We start from the raw sequence: 13,037 nt of genomic DNA, 5'->3' as shown, positions 1-13,037 counted from the left end.
TACAACAGGGTCTCGAGTGTAGTTACCTGAACTTTTCCATGTTTATATATATATTAAATGAAATTGTTATTTACATGATTAAGTGTTTCCAACATGTTAAGTAATCAACTTGTTAAGACTTGATTAATTGAAATAGGTTTCATATAGACAATTGACCACCCAAGTTGACCGGTGATTCACGAACGTTAAAACTTGTAAAAACTATACGATGACATATATATGGTTATATATATAGTTAACATGATTTTATTATAAGTATGTATCTTATTAGGTATTTTAACAATGAGTTATATACATAAAAATGAGACTATTAATTTAAGAAACTCGAAAACGATATATATAACGATTATCGTTATAACAACGTCTTACTAGGTACATATGAATCATATTAAGATATTGATACACTTGGTTAATTATGTTAAATGATAAGTAAATATATTATTAAGTGTATTAACAATAAAATACATATGTAAAAATAAGACTACTAACTTAATGATTTCGAAACGAGACATATATGTAACGATTATCGTTGTAACGACATTTAACTGTATATATATCATACTAAGATATATTATATATCATAATATCATGATAATATAACAATTTAACATCTCATTTGTTATAATAAATAATGGGTTGACAACATTCAACAAGATCGTTAACCTAAAGGTTTCAAAACAACATTTACATGTAACGACTAACGATGACTTAACGACTCAGTTAAAATGTATATACATGTAGTGTTTTAATATGTATTCATACACTTTTGAAAGACTTTAAGACACTTATCAAAATACTTCTACTTAACAAAAATGCTTACAATTACATCCTCGTTCAGTTTCATCAACAATTCTACTCGTATGCACCCGTATTCGTACTCGTACAATACACAGCTTTTAGATGTATGTACTATTGGTATATACACTCCAATGATCAGCTCTTAGCAGCCCATGTGAGTCACCTAACACATGTGGGAACCATAATTTGGCAACTAGCATGAAATATCTCATAAAATTACAAAAATATGAGTAATCATTCATGACTTATTTACATGAAAACAAAATTACATATCCTTTATATCTAATCCATACACCAACGACCAAAAACACCTACAAACACTTTCATTCTTCAATTTTCTTCATCTAATTGATCTCTCTCAAGTTCTATCTTCAAGTTCTAAGTGTTCTTCATAAATTCCAAAAGTTCTAGTTTCATAAAATCAAGAATACTTTCAAGATTGCAAGTTTACTTCCAAGTTTTCTAAATCCAATCAAAGTAATCATCCAAGATCAAGAAACCTTTGTTACTTACAGTAGGTTATCTTTCTAATACAAGGTAATAATCATATTCAAACTTTAATTCAATTTCTATAACTATAACAATCTTATTTCGAGTGGAAATCTTACTTGAAATTGTTTTCGTGTCATGATTCTGCTTCAAGAACTTTCAAGCCATCCAAGGATCCTTTGAAGCTAGATCTATTTTTCTCATTTCCAGTAGGTTTATACAAGGAAATTGAGGTAGTAATGATGTTCATAACAGCATTCGATTCATAAATATAAAGCTATCTTATTCGAAGGTTTAAACTTGTAATCACTAGAACATAGTTTAGTTAATTCTAAACTTGTTCGCAAATAAAAGTTAATCCTTCTAACTTGACTTTTAAAATCAACTAAACACATGTTCTATATCTATATGATATGCTAACTTAATAATTTAAAACCTGGAAACACGAAAAACACCGTAAAATCGGATTTACGCCGTCGTAGTAACACCGCGGGCTGTTTTGGGTTAGTTAATTAAAAACTATGATAAACTTTGATTTAAAATTTGTTATTATGGAAAAATGATTTTTATTATGAACATGAAACTATATACAAAAATTATGGTTAAACTCAAAGTGGAAGTATGTTTTCTAAAATGGTCATCTTGACGTCGTTCTTTCGACTGAAATGACTACCTTTACAAAAACGACTTGTAACTTATTTTTCCGACTATAAACCTATACTTTTTCTATTTAGATTCATAAAATAGAGTTCAATATGAAACCATAGCAATTTGATTCACTCAAAACGGATTTAAAATGAAGAAGTTATGGGTAAAACAAGATTGGATAATTTTTCTCATTTTAGCTACGTGAAAATTGGTAACAAATCTATTCCAACCATAACTTAATCAACTTGTATTTTATATTATGTAATCTTGGGATACCATAGACACGTATACAATATTTCGGCCTATCATGTCGACACATCTATATATATTTCAGAACAACCATAGACACTCTATATGTGAATGTTGGAGTTAGCTCTACAGGGTTGAGGTTGATTCCAAAATATATATAGTTTGAGTTGTGATCAATACTGAGATACGTATACATTGGGTCGTGGATTGATTCAAGATAATATTTATCGATTTATTTCTGTACATCTAACTGTGGACAACTAGTTATAGGTTACTAACGAGGACAGCTGACTTAATAAACTTAAAACATCAAAATATATTAAAAGTGTTGTAAATATATTTTGAACATACTTTGATATATATGTATATATTGTTATAGGTTCGTGAATCAACCAGTGGCCAAGTCTTACTTCCCGACGAAGTAAAAATCTGTGAAAGTGAGTTATAGTCCCACTTTTAAAATCTAATATTTTTGGGATGAGAATACATGCAGGTTTTATAAATGATTTACAAAATAGACACAAGTACGTGAAACTACATTCTGTGGTTGAATTATTGAAATCGAATATGCCCCTTTTTATTAAGTCTGGTAATCTAAGAATTAGGGAACAGACACCCTAATTGACGCGAATCCTAAAGATAGATCTATTGGGCCTAAAAAACCCCATCCAAAGTACCGGATGCTTTAGTACTTCGAAATTTATATCATATCCGAAGGGTGTCCCGGAATGATGGGGATATTCTTATATATGCATCTTGTTAATGTTGGTTACCAGGTGTTCACCATATGAATGATTTTTATCTCTATGTATGGGATGTGTATTGAAATATGAAATCTTGTGGTCTATTGTTACGATTTGATATATATAGGTTAAACCTGTAACTCACCAACATTTTTGTTGACGTTTAAAGCATGTTTATTCTCAGGTGAATACTAAGAGCTTCCGCTGTTGCATACTAAAATAAGGACAAGATTTAGAGTCCATGTTTGTATGATATTGTGTAAAAACTGCATTCAAGAAACTGATTTCGATGTAACATATTTGTATTGTAAACCATTATGTAATGGTCGTGTGTAAACAGGATATTTTGGATTATCATTATTTGATAATCTACGTAAAGCTTTTTAAACCTTTATTTATTAAATAAAGGTTATGCTTATAAATGCCGTCTTTGAAAAACGTCTCATATAGAGGTCAAAACCTCGCAACGAAATCAATTAATATGGAACGTTTTTAATCAATAAGAATGGGACATTTCAGTTGGTATCCGAGCGTTGGTCTTAGAGAACCAGAAAATTTGCATTAGTGTGTCTTATCGAGTTTGTTAGGATGTATTAGTGAGTCTGGACTTCGACCGTGTTTTCTTTAAAAATGATTGCTTAACATTTTTGTTGGAAACTATATATTATTAACATGTATATATTATGTGATATATTAATCTCTTAACATGTTTGATATTGTGTGATAGAACCGGTGGGGGAATTAATAAAACGGTTAAGTAAAAGAAAATCCTCAACCAACCGACCAAGGTTAATTATGGTCAATGGTGTTTCCGCCAAGGAAGCAAAATATTGGGAGGATTACCAATTCTCCGATGAATCGGATTCCGATGAGAATTCCGATGATGTTATAGAAATTACCCCAACTGAATTTAAAAAGGCAAAAGAAAATAATAAAGGAAAGGGCATAAAAATAGAGAAATCTAATTTCAACCCCGATGAACTTTATATGTATCGTCAACCCCCGAAGCCCTTAAGTTGTAACAATGACTCGGGAACCTCTAAACCACCTGGTTTTTCTAAACCGTTGTGGAAAACGACAGCTCGTATTAGGGGAACATCATATATCCCTAGAAACTTGGCAAAACGAACCAAAACCGAAAAAGAAGAAACGAGCGAGTCGGAATAAGATAGTTGTATTCGTGTGGTGTAATATATGTAATATAGTGTGCTTATGCTTTATGATATATGTAAAAATTGCTTGTATTAATAAGTATTTTTTTTTGAATCTAACTCTTGTCTATTTTACAGTATAAAAACACAAAATGGATAGACAACCCAATATTTTAAGAGACCTACCCGGAGACATGATTGATGAAATCTTGTCTAGAGTCGGTCAGAATTCTTCGGCACAACTATTTACGGCGAAATCAGTTTGTAAGATATTCGAAGAACGTTCCAAGAATGTCTTGGTTTATAAGAGACTTTCGTTTGAAAGATGGGGGATATCACATTGGGAAACCCATAAGTTACGATGTGTTTACTTTGACGCATATATTGCGGGGAACCTAAATGCTATTTTACGCAACGAGTTAAGAAATTATTTTGACTCAATGTATCCGAATATAGGACTTCATGATTTAGAAAAAGCGGCTAACATGCAACATAAAGAAGCATGCTATGCTTACGGGTTAGTAATGTTCACTTTTCACCAAAGTGAGAAAAAGAACATCGGGCTACAACTATTAAACAAAACGTTCCCACAAGTGACGGAGTCGGTAATTGGGGTAAGAAATGAGGTTTTTAGGTTATTACGAGACTGTTGGTCATTACGTAACCCTCGTCCCTTTGACGATGTTACAACACGCTGTCTTATCAACGGCCATAACAGTTATGTTCCACAAGATCAAGGATGGGAAGTAGTCCTAGTAAAACCAGAATGCATGACTTGTTTCTGGACGTATGAATTATGTGTCTTTATTGCCTTTGCTGAACGACTTGTGTACTAGCTAGAATTATCTTCACAACTATCTTGTATCAAAGTTATTGTGTGCTATATTTCATGCTTTATGTAAAATAAGCGGTATTGTAAGTTTGTAAAATATTGTATAAAAGTTTGAACGCGAAATATTATTATAATCAGTTTTTCATATAGAATTGTAGTAGTTGAATTGTATATTAGCTACTAAGTATGAACTTAACGGGTAGGTACTACCCGAATTTAAACTTATAAAACGCTAATATGAAGAAAAAGCTTTTATAAATGAGTTCATATTATGCTACGAAATACTATTAACTACTCTTAATATTCTGTATGATTAACTTGTTCCATTTGACTATTTTGAAGGAAATGGCACCGACTACTCGACACACCGTGAATATGAATGAAGAGGAATTCCGTACTTTTCTAGCTTTAAACATAGCCGTAGTACAGGCTGCGCTACATACCAACAATAACCTTGGATCTAGCAGTACAGGAAATCGTGTAGGATGCACCTACAAAGAATTCACTGCCTGCAAACCTTTGGAATTTGATGGAACTGAAGGACCGATCGGATTGAAACGGTGGACCAAGAATGTCGAATCGGTGTTTGCCATAAGTAAGTGTACTGAAGATAACAAAGTGAAGTACGCTACGCATACCTTCACAGGTTCTGCGTTAACATGGTGGAATACCTATCTAGAGCAAGTGGGACAAGATGATGCGTACGCACTACCGTGGTCAGCATTCAAGCATTTGATGAACGAGAAGTACCGTCCCAGAACCGAGGTCAATAAGCTCAAGACAGAACTTAGAGGGTTACGAACCCAAGGATTTGATATTACCACGTACGAAAGACGATTCACAGAATTGTGCCTATTGTGTCCGGGAGCGTTCGAAGATGAGGAAGAGAAGATCGACGTGTTTGTGAAAGGATTACCGGAAAGAATCCAAGAAGATATAAGTTCACATGAGCCCGCCTCCATACAACAGGTATGTAGAATGGCTCACAAACTAGTGAACCAGATTGAGGAAAGAATTAAAGAACAGACGGCTGAAGAGGCCAATGTGAAGCAAGTCAAAAGAAAGTGGGAGGAAAACGGTGATAAGAATCACCAATACAACAACAACAGCAATTACAATAATAATCGCAACAATTATCCCAACAATCGCAACATCAATCGCAACTACAACAAACGGCCCAACAACAACAACAACAACAACAACAACAACAGCAACTACAACAATCATCCCAACAACAATAACAACCGCAACAACAACAACAATCAGAAGCAGCTATGCCAAAGGTGTGAAAAGTATCACTCGGGGTTCTGCACCAAATTTTGCAACAAGTGTAAAAGAAATGGTCATAGCGCGGTGAAGTGTGAGGTCTACGGACCAGGGGTTAACAGAACAAAAGGAACAAATGGTGTCGGAACGAGTAATGGCGGAGCAAGTAATGTCGGAGCAAGTTATGCCAATGTAGTATGTTATAAATGTGGAAAACCGGGCCACATTATTAGAAATTGCCCGAACCAGGAGAACACGAATGGACAAGGCCGCGGAAGAGTTTTCAATATTAATGCGGCAGAGGCACAGGAAGACCCGGAGCTTATTACGGGTACGTTTATTATTGACAATAAATCTGCTTACGTTTTATTTGATTCGGGTGCGGATAGAAGCTATATGAGTAGAGATTTTTGTGCTAAATTAAGTTGTCCATTGACGCCGTTGGATAGTAAATTTTTACTCGAATTAGCAAACGGTAAATTAATTTCAGCAGATAATATATGCCGGAATCGAGAAATTAAACTGGGTAGCGAAATATTTAAGATTGATTTGATACCAGTAGAGTTAGGGAGTTTTGATGTAATAGTTTTCATGGACTAGCTGAAGAAGGTGAAAGTAGAGATCGTATGTTATAAAAATGCAATTCGCATTGTACGAGAAGAAGGAGAACCCTTAATGGTGTACGGAGAAAAGGGCAACATGAAGCTACATCTTATTAGTAATTTGAAGGCACAAAAACTAATAAGAAAAGGTTGCTATGCTGTTCTAGCACACGTCGAGAAAGTACAAACTGAAGAAAAGAGCATCAATGATGTTCCCGTCGTAAAAGAATTTCCCGATGTATTTCCGAAAGAATTACCGGGACTACCTCCACATCGATCTGTTGAATTTCAAATAGATCTTGTACCAGGAGCTGCACCAATAGCTCGTGCTCCTTATAGACTCGCACCCAGCGAGATGAAAGAACTGCAAAGCCAACTGCAAGAACTATTAGAACGTGGTTTCATTCGACCAAGCACATCACCATGGGGAGCTCCTGTTTTGTTTGTCAAGAAGAAGGATGGTACATTTAGGTTGTGTATTGACTACAGAGAGTTGAACAAACTTACCATCAAAAACCGCTATCCACTGCCGAGAATTGACGACTTATTTGATCAACTACAAGGCTCGTCGGTTTATTCGAAGATCGATTTACGTTCTGGATATCATCAAATGCGAGTAAAGGAGGATGATATTCCAAAAACTGCTTTTAGGACGCGTTATGGTCATTACGAGTTTATGGTTATGCCGTTTGGATTGACTAACGCACCAGCTGTGTTCATGGACCTTATGAACCGAGTGTGTGGGCCATATCTTGACAAGTTTGTCATTGTTTTCATCGATGACATACTTATTTACTCAAAGAATGATCAAGAGCACGAAGAACATTTGAGAAAAGTGCTAGAAGTATTGAGAAAAGAAAAACTGTACGCTAAGTTTTCAAAGTGTGCATTTTGGTTGGAAGAAGTTCAATTTCTCGGTCACATAGTGAACAAAGAAGGTATCCAGGTGGACCCGGCAAAGATCGAAACCGTTTAAAAGTGGGAAACCCCAAAAACTCCAAAGCATATACGTCAATTTTTAGGATTGGCTGGTTACTACAGAAGATTCATCCAAGATTTCTCCAAAATAGCAAAACCCTTGACTGCATTAACGCATAAAGGGAAGAAATTTGAATGGAAGGATGAACAAGAGAAGGCGTTTCAATTATTGAAGAAAAAGCTAACTACGGCACCTATATTGTCATTGCCTGAAGGGAATGATGATTTTGTGATTTATTGTGACGCATCAAAGCAAGGTCTCGGTTGTGTATTAATGCAACGGACGAAGGTGATTGCTTATGCGTCTAGACAATTGAAGATTCACGAGCAAAATTATACGACGCATGATTTGGAATTAGGCGCGGTTGTTTTTGCATTAAAGACTTGGAGGCACTACTTATATGGGGTTAAAAGTATTATATATACCGACCACAAAAGTCTTCAACACATATTTAATCAGAAACAACTGAATATGAGGCAGCGTAGGTGGATTGAATTGTTGAATGATTACGACTTTGAGATTCGTTACCACCCGGGGAAGGCAAATGTGGTAGCCGACGCCTTGAGCAGAAAGGACAGAGAACCCATTCGAGTAAAATCTATGAATATAATGATTCACACTAACTTTACTACTCAAATAAAGGAGGAACAACAAGGAGTTTTAAAAGAGGGAAATTTAAAGGATGAAATACCCAAAGGATCGGAGAAGCATCTTAATATTCGGGAAGACGGAACCCGGTATAGGGCTGAAAGAATTTGGGTACCAAAATTTGGAGATATGAGAGAAATGGTACTTAGAGAAGCTCATAAAACCAGATACTCAATACATCCTAGAACGGGGAAGATGTACAAGGATCTTAAGAAACATTTTTGGTGGCCAGGTATGAAAGCCGATATTGCTAAATATGTAGGAGAATGTTTGACGTGTTCTAAGGTCAAAGCTGAACATCAAAAACCATCAGGTCTACTACAACAACCTGAAATCCCGGAATGGAAATGGGAAAACATTACCATGAATTTCATTACTAAATTGCCAAAGACTGCAAGTGGTTATGATACTATTTGGGTAATAGTTGATCGTCTCACCAAGTCAGCACACTTCCTGCCAATAAAAGAAGATGACAAGATGGAGAAGTTAGCACGACTGTATTTGAAGGAAGTCGTCTCCAGACATGGAATACCAATCTCAATTATCTCTGATAGGGATGACAGATTTATTTCAAGATTCTGGCAGACATTACAGCAAGCATTGGGAACTCGTCTAGACATGAGTACTGCCTATCATCCACAAACTGATGGGTAGAGTGAAAGGACGATACAAACGCTTGAAGACATGCTACGAGCTTGTGTTATTGATTTCGGAAACAGCTGGGATCGACATCTACCGTTAGCAGAATTTTCCTACAACAACAGCTACCATTCAAGCATTGAGATGACGCCGTTTGAAGCACTTTATGGTAGAAAGTGCAGGTCTCTGATTTGTTGGAGTGAAGTGGGAGATAGACAGATTACGGGTCCAGAGATAATACAAGAAACTACCGAGAAAATCATCTAAATTCAACAAAGATTGAAAACCGCCCAGAGTCGACAAAAGAGCTACGCGGACAGTAAAAGAAAAGATATAGAGTTTGAAATTGGAGAAATGGTCATGCTTAAGGTTTCACCTTGGAAAGGCGTTGTTCGATTTGGTAAACGGGGGAAACTAAATCCAAGGTACATTGGACCATTCAAGATTATAGATCGTGTCGGACCAGTAGCTTACCAACTGGAGCTACCTCAACAACTCGTGGCTGTACATAACACTTTCCACGTCTCAAATTTGAAGAAATGTTTTGCTAAAGAAGATCTCAATATTCCGTTGGACGAAATCCAAATCAATGAAAAACTTCAATTCATTGAAGAACCCGTCGAAATAATGGATCGTGAGGTTAAGAGACTTAAACAAAACAAGATACCGATTGTTAAGGTTCGATGGAATGCTCGTAGAGGACCCGAGTTCACCTGGGAGCGTGAAGATCAGATGAAGAAGAAATACCCGCATTTATTTCCAGAAGATACGTCAACACCTCCAACTGCTTAAAATTTTAGGACGAAATTTATTTAACGGGTAGGTACTGTAGTGACCCGAACTTTTCCATGTTTATTTTATATATATATTAAATGAAATAGTTATTTACATGATTAAGTGTTTCCAACATGTTAAGCAATCAAACTTGTTAGGACTTGATTAATTGAAATATGTTTCATATAGACAATTGACCACCCAAGTTGACCGGTGATTCACGAACGTTAAAACTTGTAAAAACTATACGATGACATATATATGGTTATATATATAGTTAACATGATTTTATTATAAGTATGTATCTTATTAGGTATTTTAACAATGAGTTATATACATAAAAATGAGACTATTAATTTAAGAAACTCGAAAACGATATATATAACGATTATCGTTATAACAACGTCTTACTAGGTACATATGAATCATATTAAGATATTGATACACTTGGTTAATTATGTTAAATGATGAGTAAATATATTATTAATTGTATTAACAATGAAATACATATGTAAAAATAAGACTACTAACTTAATGATTTCGAAACGAGACATATATGTAACGATTATCGTTGTAACGACATTTAACTGTATATATATCATACTAAGATATATTATATATCATAATATCATGATAATATAACATTTTAACATCTCATTTGTTATAATAAACAATGGGTTAACAACATTCAACAAGATCGTTAACCTAAAGGTTTCAAAACAACATTTACATGTAACGACTAACGATGACTTAACGACTCAGTTAAAATGTATATACATGTAGTGTTTTAATATGTATTCATACACTTTTGAAAGACTTTAAGACACTTATAAAAATACTTCTAATTAACAAAAATGCTTACAATTACATCCTCGTTCAGTTTCATCAACAATTCTACTCGTATGCACCCGTATTCGTACTCGTACAATACACAGCTTTTAGATGTATGTACTATTGGTATATACACTCCAATGATCAGCTCTTAGCAGCCCATGTGAGTCACCTAACACATGTGGGAACCATCATTTGGCAACTAGCATGAAATATCTCATAAAATTACAAAAATATGAGTAATCATTCATGACTTATTTACATGAAAACAAAATTACATATCCTTTATATCTAATCCATACACCAATGACCAAAAACACCTACAAACACTTTCATTCTTCAATTTTATTCATCTAATTGATCTCTCTCAAGTTCTATCTTCAAGTTCTAAGTGTTCTTCATAAATTCCAAAAGTTCTAGTTTCATAAAATCAAGAATACTTCCAAGATTGCAAGTTTACTTCCAAGTTTTCTAAATCCATTCCAAGTAATCATCCAAGATCAAGAAACCTTTGTTACTTACAGTAGGTTATCTTTCTAATACAAGGTAATAATCATATTCAAACTTTAATTCAATTTCTATAACTATAACAATCTTATTTCGAGTGGAAATCTTACTTGAAATTGTTTTCGTGTCATGATTCTGCTTCAAGAACTTTCAAGCCATCCAAGGATCCTTTGAAACTAGATCTATTTTTATCATTTCCAGTAGGTTTATCCAAGGAACTTGAGGTAGTAATGATGTTCATAACATCATTCGATTCATACATATAAAGCTATCTTATTCGAAGGTTTAAACTTGTAATCACTAGAACATAGTTTAGTTAATTCTAAACTTGTTCGCAAATAAAAGTTAATCCTTCTAACTTGACTTTTAAAATCAACTAAACACATGTTCTATATCTATATGATATGCTAACTTAATGATTTAAAACCTAAAAACACGAAAACACCGTAAAATCGGATTTACGCCGTCGTAGTAACACCGCTGGCTGTTTTGGGTTAGTTAATTAAAAACTATGATAAACTTTGATTTAAAAGTTGTTATTCTGGGAAAATGATTTCTATTATGAACTTGAAACTATATCCAAAAATTATGGTTAAACTCAAAGTGGAAGTATGTTTTCTAAAATGGTCATCTAGACGTCGTTCTTTCGACTGAAATGACTATCTTTATAAAAACGACTTGTAACTTATTTTTCCGACTATAAACCTATACTTTTTCTGTTTAGATTCATAAAATATAGTTCAATATGAAACCATAGCAATTTGATTCACTCAAAACGGATTTAAAATGAAGAAGTTATGGGTAAAACAAGATTGGATAATTTTTCTCATTTTAGCTACGTGAAAATTGGTAACAAATCTATTCCAACCATAACTTAATCAACTTGTATTGTATATTATGTAATCTTGAGATACCATAGACACGTATACAATGTTTCGACCTATCATGTCGACACATCTATATATATTTCGGAACAACCATAGACACTCTATATGTGAATGTTGGAGTTAGCTCTACAGGGTTGAGGTTGATTCCAAAATATATATAGTTTGAGTTGTGATCAATACTGAGATACGTATACACTGGGTCGTGGATTGATTCAAGATAATATTTATCGATTTATTTCTGTACATCTAACTGTGGACAACTAGTTGTAGGTTACTAACGAGGACAGCTGACTTAATAAACTTAAAACATCAAAATATATTAAAAGTGTTGTAAATATATTTTGAACATACTTTGATATATATGTATATATTGTTATAGGTTCGTGAATCAACCAGTGGCCAAGTCTTACTTCCCGACGAAGTAAAAATCTTTGAAAGTGAGTTATAGTCCCACTTTTAAAATCTAATATTTTTGGGATGAGAATACATGCAGGTTTTATAAGTGATTTACAAAATAGACACAAGTACGTGAAACTACATTCTATGGTTGAATTATCGAAATCGAATATGCCCCTTTTTATTAAGTCTGGTAATCTAAGAATTAGGGAACAGACACCCTAATTGACGCGAATTCTAAAGATAGATCTATTGGGCCTAACAAACCCCATCCAAAGTACCGGATGCTTTAGTACTTCGAAATTTATATCATATCCGAAGGGTGTCCCGGAATGATGGGGATATTCTTATATATGCATCTTGTTAATGTCGGTTACCAGGTGTTCACCATATGAATGATTTTTATCTCTATGTATGAGATGTGTATTGAAATATGAAATCTTGTGGTCTATTGTTACGATGTGATATATATAGGTTAAACCTGTAACTCACCAACATTTTTATTGACGTTTAAAGCATGTTTATTCTCAGGTGAATACTAAGAGCTTCCGCTGTTGCATACTAAAATAAGGACAAGGTTTGGAGTCCATGTTTGTAT

Source organism: Rutidosis leptorrhynchoides, chromosome 5, assembly GCF_046630445.1.
Source record: "Rutidosis leptorrhynchoides isolate AG116_Rl617_1_P2 chromosome 5, CSIRO_AGI_Rlap_v1, whole genome shotgun sequence".
NCBI classification, from domain to species: domain Eukaryota; kingdom Viridiplantae; phylum Streptophyta; class Magnoliopsida; order Asterales; family Asteraceae; genus Rutidosis; species Rutidosis leptorrhynchoides.
This window is presented reverse-complemented; position numbering follows the sequence as displayed.